Source organism: Eumetopias jubatus, unplaced genomic scaffold (genome assembly GCF_037043125.1).
Source record: "Eumetopias jubatus isolate StellerSeaLion01/CBP00866 unplaced genomic scaffold, mEumJub1_p1.0 scaffold_6, whole genome shotgun sequence".
Classification (NCBI taxonomy): Eukaryota; Metazoa; Chordata; class Mammalia; order Carnivora; family Otariidae; genus Eumetopias; species Eumetopias jubatus.
The window spans coordinates 29721737-29733362 of record NW_028274812.1 but is presented as its reverse complement, the minus strand read 5'-3'; the positions used below and the strand labels follow the sequence as shown (position 1 = coordinate 29733362).

At 39.0% G+C, this 11626-nt stretch overlaps 1 pseudogene; it reads right to left on the bottom strand.

Moving 5' to 3' along the window:
• Positions 1-6293: 6293 nt before the first annotated feature.
• Positions 6294-7246, bottom strand: LOC114225630 (purine nucleoside phosphorylase pseudogene; annotated as a pseudogene).
• Between the last annotated feature and the right edge of the window lie 4380 nt (positions 7247-11626).

Genomic DNA, 11626 nt, shown 5'->3' with positions numbered 1-11626 from the left:
GCTTACTTCACGTAGCGTAATACTTTTAAGGTTCATCCATATTGTAGCATGTGTCAACTTCACTCCTTTTTAAGGCTGGATAACATTCTATTGCATGTATATACTACATTTCATTTACTCATTTATCTGTTTACGGGCATTTGGGTTGTTTCCACCTTTTGGCTAACAGGAATAATGTGATTATGAGCATTGGTGTACAAGTATCTGTTAGAGTCCTTGCTTTCAATTCCTTTGAGCACATATGTAGAAGTGGAATTGCTGGATGACATATAATTTTACTTAATTTTTCTACTTAACATTTTTGCTATAATGTTTTCCACAGTGGCTATACCATTTTACATTCCCACCAGCAATGCACGATTCCAATCTGTCCACTTCCTTGACAACAGGTTTTGTTCTTGGCTTTTTATTTTTAATAAAAGCCACATTAATGGATAAGCAGTGATATCTCACTGTGGCTTTGATTTGCATTTCCCTAATGATTAGTTTTGCTGATTATCTTTTTATGTGTTAAGTGAACATTTGTACATATTCTTTGGAGAAAAATCTATTCAAGTCCTTTGCCCAGTTTTGAACTGAATTGTTTAGTTTTTTGTTGTTGTTAAGTTGGTGGAGTTTTTTATATATTGTGGATATTAATTCCTTATCAGATATATGATTGGCAAATGTTTTCTGTAGTCTCTGGGTTGCCCTTTCACGCTGTTGTGTTCTTTGATGTATAAAACTTTTTAATGTTGATGAAGTCCAGTTTATCTATTTTGTCTTTTGTGGCCTATCCTTTTGGTGTCTTATAGAAGAAATCACTGCCAAGTCCAATGTCATGAAGCTTTTTCCTGGTTTCTTCTACAAGTTTTATAGTTTTTATCTCTTATGTTTAAGTCTTTCATCCATTTTGAGCTAACTTTTGTATATGATGAGAGGTAAGGGTCCAACTTCATTCTTTTACATGTAAAGTCATTACTTTTTCATAAATGTTATCATCCAGCAATTTAGCCTCTGACATTGAAGACTCACCCAGGAGAAAGTGCAGTGAGCACCTAAGTACCCTGAGGCACCTCTTGTGACTTAAGTGACCCAAAGCTGCTGCTAAGCCAGTCTTCCCATTGCTCCCACTCATCACTTCCTGAAGGCCGCTGTAGACTGGTATGAGAGCTGCTTTTTCTTTTTTCACCATCTACAAGCACCTGCTCTTTGAAGTGGGTGTCAGCTGCAGATGTAATACCCATCATCCCATGACAGCTGTTTTTAGTTAGTGGAAAATGCTGCAATAACTTTACTTACTTGCCACCCCGCTTAAAAATCCACCAACTAGAATTTCTCACAAGGGATCATTATTTTTTTCTCAAGTAACTTTTTTTATATGAAAAGAATTTTTTTAGTATTTAAATGTACCATTTAAAATATTCACTGTTTCAGGGGCGTCCAGGTGGCTCAGTCCTTAAGCGTCTGCCTTCGGCTCAGGTCATGATCCCAGGATCCTGGGATCGAGCCCTGCATCTGGCTCCCTGCTCCGCGGGAAGCCTGCTTCTCCCTCTCCCACTCCCCCCTGCTTGTGTTCCTGCTCTCACTATCTCTCTCTGTCAAATAAATAAATAAAATCTTTAAAAAACAAAAAAATAAAATATTCACTCTTTTAAATGGAAATAAACAAAATGGTGTATTTTAAAAATAGTATCTTATAGGCCAGTTGTTAGAGTGGAAATATCAAAAATTCTTGGCAGCCTTCCAACTGGAAAGGCAGATGAATGATCAGTTAAAAAGTCACCAGCAGCAAATAGGACACACAACACAAAAACAAAACACTACAGGTCAATTAGGATGAAAAATACGATCTTTTTGTAAGTATTCCATAGTGCTTTTTCTAACTAGTATCCATTGTAACTTTTCTCTGTATAAATCAACCTATAAGTAGTAATATATATTACATCTATCCAAAAATGTTTTAATAATTTATACTAAGTAACAGTATCATGAAATATTGCTAGATCAATTATTTCTGCTTTCAAGGCTGTTATAATTATCTGAAATAAGAAATAAGTCCTCTTAATTAAAGCAGACTATGGGAAGATTCTTAGAATTTCTACCAGAAGGAAATTCTACCACCTAGCTCTATAAAATCTATTTTTCTCATGCCAAACCCTTGATAGTCTATTCCTCTTCCTCAACTAGCATGAGAAACTATAGTGTGTACCTCAGGTTGGCTACATAATTTGTGAGGCCCCATGCAAAATCAAGGTGCAGGGCTCCCTGTTAAAAAAAAATTTAAAAACACAGCTAAGAATTTGAAGATGGCAATAGCAGGGCTTCAAACCAAGTACAAGGTCATTCTGAACATGGAGCCCTGTGCAACCACATTGGCTTCACACCCATGAAGTCATTGTTACGAGGATCTGTTTCTGTGTTCAGCCTTGTAGATTTCGGAGGCCCCAATTGCAGATACTGATTCTCAGATGCTGCCAAGAATTCCTTTTCTTTACTTTTTTTATTTTCCATAATATAAAACACCTTGTCTCCTCCCTAGGATGTGGTAGCCCCATCTCTTGGTTGCTGAGCTAACTTTCCACCTGAAACTATGCTGCAACTGTGCCCCCTCCACTCTTGTTTCTAAACGTATATCCAGAATCCACTGTGAATAATTCATTCAACAATAACAAATATTTATCATCTCGGTTCAGGTTGCTCCAAACAGATCCTGAGACAAGAATTTGAGGGTAAATATTTACTTGAGACATGCAAGAAGGGAGGGGAGTGGGGAAACGATCCTGGGAAGGGAAAGCAGCCAATCAACAGTATGCTGTTAAGAGAGCGACCTCAGGCCCAGAAGTCCTCCTCCTACCTCCTTACTCTGAACCTCCACGGAAGGACAAGGAAACTGGAGTATTTATTTGTACAACAAATGCTGAAAATTGTCTATTGAGGGCTGCTCTTTGGCAGAGATTGGGGTTGTAAGTCCTCAAGCCTGATGTCTATGTGGGCAAAATGACCTTCTACAGTTTCTGGAAACCATCATTTAACCTGAAGATGCAGATGCCGGCTGCTGGAACCGGGCTTCAGTGATACAAGGGTGGGGCACTGACAACATCTGCTTTGTTTGAGTGCCTGTTTTTTCCCAGGTACTGTTCTAAGTGCTGGGAATATAGGCCATCAACGAAATCCAAACTCATGAAGTTTACGTTCTGATTGAGGAGATAGGCAATACACAAACATATACCAAAAGACGGTAAGTGCTATAAAAAAATAAAACTTATTATGGGAATAGGAAAGGGGAACTGGTTTAGAAAGGTGGGTTGGGGAAAGTCTCTCTGTAAGGTCATGTTTGAGCAGTGATCTGAGCAAGTGAGGGGGAAAAGCCTCGTGGGTATCGGGGGTAGGGAGATCGAAGCTGAAGAAGAGTAAATACAAAGGCCCTGAGATAAGAGTACACCAGCATGTTCAGGAAGAAGCAAGCAGGCTGATGTTGCTGGCTAGATTGCAGGAAGAAAGGAAAAGAGTGCCACAGTCAGAAGAGTAGGTAGAAGTGAAATCATGCAGGGCTTTGTAGACCACACAAAGGACTTCGTATTTCATTTTGTTTTGTTGTGTTCTGTTCTGAAATGGAAAAAATTGGAGGCTTCAGAGTAGAGAAGTGATTTGATCTGTGGTGTCACCAATCAGAATTCATAGTTGCCATATTGTTTCTGTTTTTCACCCTCTATATAATAATAGCTAGTAACAGACATCTGTAGGCCAAAGGCTGCCTAGCTTTTTTATGCTCCTTGTAATCTAACTACAGAAACAAAACACTAAAAATAGTAAGGTAAACACATGATCACTCATCCATTCATCCATATGTTGAAAAAAACCTTTCAAAGTTGAGTAATTCCTGCTCCCTGGCCCCCACCGCCATCTGGGACAAGCTGCTGTGGGGTGTAGAAACTGGGAGACATGACCTATTAAGGAGCATAAAGCAGAATGAAGAACAAAGACAAAGATGTTGGCCAACCTAATTATTGCTGCATCTCATTTTTCCTTTCCTTTTCTTCAAATATCTACCAAAAAAGAGTTCCAATCAAACATACACCATAGTTCTTGATAAATACTGGTGAAGTATAAAAATCTGTACTAATTTTTTAAGTCATTATAAATTTTTATTTTAATAATTAAAATTGTTAAAAAGTAAGTATAAAATGCACATCAGCTTAAGCAGCAGAATATACACAGGTTCCCCCCAAAAAAATTACACAAGGGGTTTGCTTGTGCCCCAGGAGGCTAAGCCTATAGGCCAGGGATCATCATGGTGAGGAAATTAATTTCCCTCTTACCAGAAGATTAAACTATTATGATTGTTGAAAATGGGGGTGGGGAATCAGGATGGGAATCGGGGCTCCTCCTGCTGAATTGAAAGGTGTAAAACGTTGCTCCCTCTCAGGGCGTGAGCAGGGGGTCAGGAAGAGCAAGAAGCATGTCTGCCAGGAGGTCTGCCTCCTGGCTACCTCAGATTTTCATGCAGCGAAATAGGAGAAATGGAAAAATCGACTTCAGTCCTCTGTTCCATCTGCTAGAAGAAAGCAGGTAAGTGTAGAGTGTATACCCTTGAGAGAGATTTTTTTCCCCCTGTTTTCTAGCATTCTACTAAAGGCAGAAATGCAGAGAAGTCATTCTCCCATTACTGAAAGAGAACCTCTATTGTGGCCGGGGACAGTTTTGCTCATAGCAAAGATAGACATCAGGGGCAGCAGTTCTGGGGAAGGATAAAGAAGTTCCAGAGAGTCTCAAGATAATGCGGCAGCTGTGATGCGGGGCAGCTGTCATGGCCAGAAGCTAGAAAGAGGACTGGAGGACCTCATGTTGCCCTTCCAAGACTTAGATTGCACGGAGCCACATGGGCAGTTGAAGAGCCAGGACAGCAGGAGTGAGAGAGGAGAAGGTCTTATCTGTCTTGTCATTTAGGATTCGCAGAGGGAGATATTTGGGGGACAGCACTCTCCCAGATAGTATGCAAAATGTGGGGTTAAGAAAAAATTACACTCTGCTCAGAATGACTAAGGAGTCACATTTGGATTGAATAGCAAGTCTTGAAGGCTAGGAAAGAGAATAATCCTTCTGAGTTTAGGACCAAATGGTCACCAAGGTAACAGAAGGAGCAATGATGCTTTCTTTGATCCTCCTTAGAGTCTTCTTTTACCACTCAAAGGTGTATACACACAGTTCCATCATGAAAAAAATACTCAATATAATGTCTTTTTTTTACGTTTATTTTTCTCAGTCTCATTCAGAAACTGCAAACTTGGTGGGACTCCTGAGTGAGATACTGGGTTAAGTATCCAACTCTTGGTTTCGGCTCGGGTCGTGATCTCAGGGTGGTGAGATCGAGCCTTGCCTTGGGCTCCGTGCTCAGCGCAGAATCTGCTTGAGACTCTCTCTCTCCCTTTCCCTCTTCCCCTCTCCCCCACCTGTGCATGCATGCTCTCTCTCTAAAACAAACAAATAAATCTTAAAAAAAAAAAAAAGAAAGAAACTGCAAACTTGGTGTATTTTTCCTGGGTCACAATCTTTTTGGTTTTGCTAACTCTAGGAAACTTTGTTTTAAACAGAAAACAGACCAGCATGTCTAGTCCTCAAATTAAGATCCTAAGTCCTAATTGAGATCCTAAAGATCATTCTTTGAGCAAGACTGCAAGCATAATTTCTTATTTAGAAATTGCAGTTACAGTACACATAGATTGTGACTACTCTTCACCTGCACAACCAACTATCTCTGTTCTCATAGGAATTAAGATGGAGGTAGAAGGGGAAAGAGAAATTATGATGATAAATAAATATGTCTTGACAGCTTTTGTAGAGAGTAGAATTGTTACTAGTAACAATAAAATCCTGGCTAGTAATATATATATATATATATATATATATATATATATATATATATTTTTTTTTTTTTTTTTTAGTTCATCTTTCTTTTTATTCTCAAAATAGGGTAATACAAAACTCCAAGGGGTATCAGACTGGGCTAGCCCTCGTGTGGGCTCTAGTGCTTTGGAGGAGGCAGAACCGAGTCCCCAGGAATGTGAAAGCATTACATCAAAAGGACAGCAGTAGCTACTGGGCCAAGTTCAACAGCCCAAGTCACACACAGGCATAGGCACAGCAGGGCTTGGGTTCTAGCTCTTGGGCTGGGGGAGGAGATGATACCTGCTTTGAGATAACTGAGCAGAAGAGCCAGTGCAGAAGGGTCTGGTGGGAGAAATGGGAAAGGTGAAGGATAGTGATCTTCCTCTCTTTTCCTACTACTGAAGGGCAGAGGCACGTGACCCCAGCAAGGGGCCGAAGTATGTAGTAGCTACTTGGATCCCATTATGGAGAGGCCAGACCACTCCAGGGCTCATTAGCTGGCTTTAGCAGGTGGTGGAATACTGGTCATAAGAATAGAGACAAACTGTTCCAATTTTTGTGCTGCTTGTCTCCCAGCCTCTAGTACTTCCTCATGATTGACCTTCTCCTTGGCTTCCTAATCCAAGACGACTTTGTTAGTGATGAGGGAGAAGCCAAAGACTCGAAGTCCACAGTGCCTTGCAACTATAACTTCTGGTACCGTGCTCATGCCAACAGCATCCGCCCCCAGCTTCTGCAGCAGCCAACATTCAGCCACGGTCTCAAAAGACAGGCCTGCCAACATCACATAGGTGGCTTCCTTCAGCTCTCTCTGCTCCCCCATCTGTTTCCAGGCCCTGTGAGTGTTCTGCCGCATATCCCGGTCATAGGCATCGGACATGGCAGGAAAACAAAGTCCAAACCTTTCGTCATTGGGCCCTATGAGAGGGTTTACACCACTGAAGCCAGGAAAGTTGATGTGATCACGGATCAGCATGATATCTCTGACCTCGAACTCAGGGTTGAGTCCTCCAGCTGCATTGATGACCACTAGGGTGTCCACACCCATAAGGAAGAAAACCCTCACTCGGAATGTCACCTTCCAGATCGGGTAGCCTTCATACATGTGGAACCTGCCCTGCATCATCACACAGGCCCTGCCATTCAGGAACCCAAACACCAGTCAACCAGCATGACCAGGCACTGTACTTCGGGGAAAGTTTGGAATCTCGCTGTAGTCAAAGCTCTGGGTGTCAGTTAATTTATCAACCAGCTTTCCTAATCCAGAGCCACAGATGACTGCCACTTGAGGTCGGTGCTTGGTGTGGCACAGAAGCCATTCACTCGAGCTCTGAAAATCATCATAGGTAAATCGGTTTTCCATGGTGCCCCCGCCGCCCTCTCGAGGAGCCCGCCCTTGGCCTCTGGGATCCGGTCCGCTGAGCCGCGCTGCGCTGAGCTGTACTACAGGCCGGGAGCGCTGTGCACAGTCGCTAGTAATATATTTTTAAAAGGCACTGAGAATCACGTAATGTAGGAAGATCATTTCTGAAACTGCCTTGGCTAAGCTGTATATATAAGTAACAACTCATCCGTGTCATAGACATTCAGAATTTTTCCTTTTTTTAAAAGATTTTTATTTATTTATTTTTTAGAGAGAGAGAGAGCACGCAAAAAGTGGAGGGAGGGACGGGGGGCAGGGAGAGGGACAGAGAATCTCAAGCAGACTCCCCGGTGAGCGTGGAGCCCGATGCAGGGCATGATCTCAGGACTCCCAGATCATGATTTGAGCCAAAATCAAGAGTTGGTCACTCAACCAACTGAGCCACCTAGGCACCCCCTTTTATTTTCATTCTTACAGATAAAAAGCTAAATTATTTTAATGCTACAACAAAAGTCTCTTTTTCTTTCCCACAACAAGTTCTAAAACAAAAAAGGAACTCAACAGAGCAATATGAGAGAAAAATCTTCAAATGCACTCTTCATGTTCAAACATCATAATAAAACTTCAGAAAAGCCAACTTCCCTCTAAATTTATATCATCATTATTTGGGAAAAAATCTCAGATAGCAATAAACATTGTTTTTCCATCAAACCACAATAATAATAGACAAGAATCTTTATGTAGTGCAAATAAGAAAACATAAGCGGCCTTTGTCTAATAAAGTGCTGAAAATTCCGCCTCAAATTTGCAATCGTTAAACTCACTGTCTCCACAGTCTTGGAACTACTAGCTATGTTGGGAATAAGGAAAAAGGATTAAGGAAAAAAAAATCCCTGATTTCCTTCTCAAGATAGTGTGTATGTCATGAAAGAAATAAGAAAACGAGGCACTGTGATATACATCAGCTGAATTGTATGCTTCTTTAGCATAGGGACCATGTCTTATTCAATTTGTTCTTTAGAGTTTCTTCCACAGTGTAGAGCTAATGGTTTACAGGACAGCAGGTTTTTATTACCAGAGCATAATTTGTCCTGGAAAAAGCTCACTTAAAGTGAATCAACTTAAAATAGAGAACAAATGTCGTTACAGAGTAAACAAAAGGCTTGATTCTCGTATTTTAAAAAATGTAACCAAAACATAAAGCTCAGTATTTCATCTTGTATTTTACAGAAGTTAAAATTGTAGCTATGCAGTAATTATTAGAACAAAGAATGAATCAAGCATTGGTTCTTTTTTTAAAGATTTATTTATTTATTTTTAGAGAAAGAGAGGACACAAGCAGGGGGCAGGGGAGGGGCAGAGGGAGAGGGAGAGAATCTCAAGCAGACTCCCCTCTGAGCATGGAGCCTGATGCGGGGATGGATCCCAGGACCCTGAGATCATGACCTGAGCCAAAATCAAGAGTAGGCCACTCAACAGACTTAGCTACCCAGGCACCCCAAGCACTGGTTCTTTTTAAGGTAACTTTTCTGAAAGAGATATAGACTAGCAGGATATGCCATTCCTTACCTGTTTGATTTTTGCAAAATGATCATAGCAAGAGTCATTAAAAGTTACTCAAGTGCTCTAATTTTCCAAGATGCTTTCTTAATACACTGATAAACAATTAAGTCTCTGAAATGCCTATTATGTTACTAGTTCTGTCAATTATTTCTTCTTTGGTTATTAATTGATCTAATTCCACCAGGTCCTCATTTGTCAATAGCTTCATCTATAAATTGGAATTTTTTCCATCACTGCTTTCATTGATTTTATTGACTTTATTGTAAGATTTCCAATTTCACTTCATAATCAATATGTATTGTATTTGATTTATATTATTAGATGTTTCCAACATCCAGAGTGATTAAGAAACTCATTACCAAAAATGTTGAAGTGATGGAGATCTATGCTGATTTAAAGAGAGTGGGTATTCACATTGGGTTTTGATAACTTTAACATCCCTATACAACAATCCTCATTTTGGAGGGTCAGGTACCAAAAGCAAAAAAAAAAAAAAAAAAGAAAAGAAAGAAAGAAAGAAAGAAAGCCCGTGCCTGTTAAATTAACAAACATCAATAATATGGAATAAATACTCAAGCACACACTGATATAGAACATGTACACATCGTTTGTAGAAGTTGGTATATATGGGCTAAGTTGTGAAAAATTTCAAGACTTAGCTGTTGAAAGCTCTTTTACATTGATATTTCATCATCAACAATGTACTCATGAAATATAACCAAAAAACCTGCTGAAATTATGTGGGCCTATGGAGAAAGAGCCATTTTACTTGTAGTTCTTCTACAGATTGTATCTTTTAGAACCAGCAGCAGTTTAGTCAAATGAATGCTTTACTTTTATTAAGGCTACTTTCACCCAATGATTAGTCCATTTTCTCTTTATTCTAAAGAAGATAGACTCTTTCGTATCATTTTGAATATTTTAATCTCCCAGTAGGAGAGCAGTCTGGGATTGCTTACTGTTTTAACTACAACAAATATGTACTCTTCTCTGTTTCTCAGAAAGTACTCAGGCTGTTTAGAAATGGATCAAACCATTCATGTGCTAGCCATAGGCACTCAAGGGAGGCATGCACAAAACATCAAATTAAACCTTGGAAATCCAGGCCTAATGGAGCATTCTTGATCCATGATGTGCGGTGACTCTAAATGATGGCTACTCTTTGCAAAATAAACAATAGAGAACCTGCCATAAGGAGGTGCTCCTGGCTAGACCCAAGGAGAGAGCATAGTAAAAGATGACTTAAATGATGGGCAAAGGGAATCACCTTTTCTGAACACATTTCTATAGACAATACAACCCAGCACTGGGCATTGCAAGAAGGTAAAGAGTCCCTGTTTATTGAGGGCCTTTTATGTACCCTTGAGTTCTTAACATATCCCATTTCAATTAATTAACTAGACAAATCAATTTATCTTCTACTTTCTAGTTTGTTTTTGTTTGTATATAGCCCCTATTTCATCTGAAATTTGGGTATGTCTCTGTACCCAGCCTTACTTTTTCCAAACAATTTATTAAATTTCCCAGTAACGTTTTTAACCTTTGCCCATAGATTTAAGTTACTGTGTTAATCATATGTGTATATAAATAGGATTGAACTCTGAACTCTCTATTCTGTTCTATTGATCTTTATGTCCACTTTAACATCAATATCATACTATGTTCATTAGTAAAGCTTTATGTTTTCATATATAGTAAAGCAAATTCCAGTGATTATGATTTCCCCCAATCTTTTATTAAATATAAATATTTTTGGATATTTTTCTCTTTGAATTTTAGAATTATTTTCCAGAAAAATTCTAGAATTAAACTTCATTAAAAATTCTGGTAATATTTTAATAGGGGTTGCATTAAACATATACATGAATTTAGGTAGAACTAATTTTTTTTACCATATTAAATCTTTCCAAGAACATGGTTTATCTCTCCATGTTTTCAATTCTTCTTTGACAACCTTAAGTTTGTATACTTCATACGGGTCTCATGATTACTGTTATTATTATCTTAAAATTTTTCCTTGTTATTGCTATGGTGAGTGGAATTTTTTTCCTATTCCATTTTCTTATCAGTTATTATAATATATAGCACATTATTTATTTTTGTATGTTAATCTTGTATCTGGCCACCTTAATGGACTCTTATATTAGATATTGTAGTTCATCTGTTGATTCTTTTTCAATTTCCTGTATAGGTAATCACATCTCCATAAGTTGCAATTTTACCCCTTCCCTTTTAATATTTATATTTTCAATTTATTTTTCTTAGTGTATTTTTAGGGTCTTTAATACATATTAAATGATAGTACTTTAGCAGAAATTCTTGTCTTTGTAGGAATTCTAATATTTCACCATAAGAATGTTGGCTATAGGTTCTTGGTAAAGACCCAGTTTATTAAAATTTCTATGTTTATGAGTTTTTCTCTGCTAGTAAAGTTTATTTTACATCTGTTGAGATAATTATATGTGCCTTCTCCTTAAAGGTTGTTAACATTACTCCCAAAGAAGTTTAAGACTGACCATCTTCCTTCCTCCACAACTCTAAGTTCAGGAAAATAATTGGAACAGGATGCATATCTTGAAGAGGCTGAGGAGGATAAATATGCTGAATGAGCCACACTGTCCCGTATTGTGCCAGGTCATCTAGTGTGCATCGGGTGCCACTGAGACTAATGGTACACCTGATCCTGATGACATGCTTTCTCGTGAATATCAGAGTCTAGCCTTAGGAGAATTGCCACAGCCTTAGGTCTACAAAGCAGGGCTCGGAGGTGTCGGTTGAACTCCTGGGAGTTCTCGTGTGTCTCTCACCCTTTTGGACTTTCTATCTGCACTC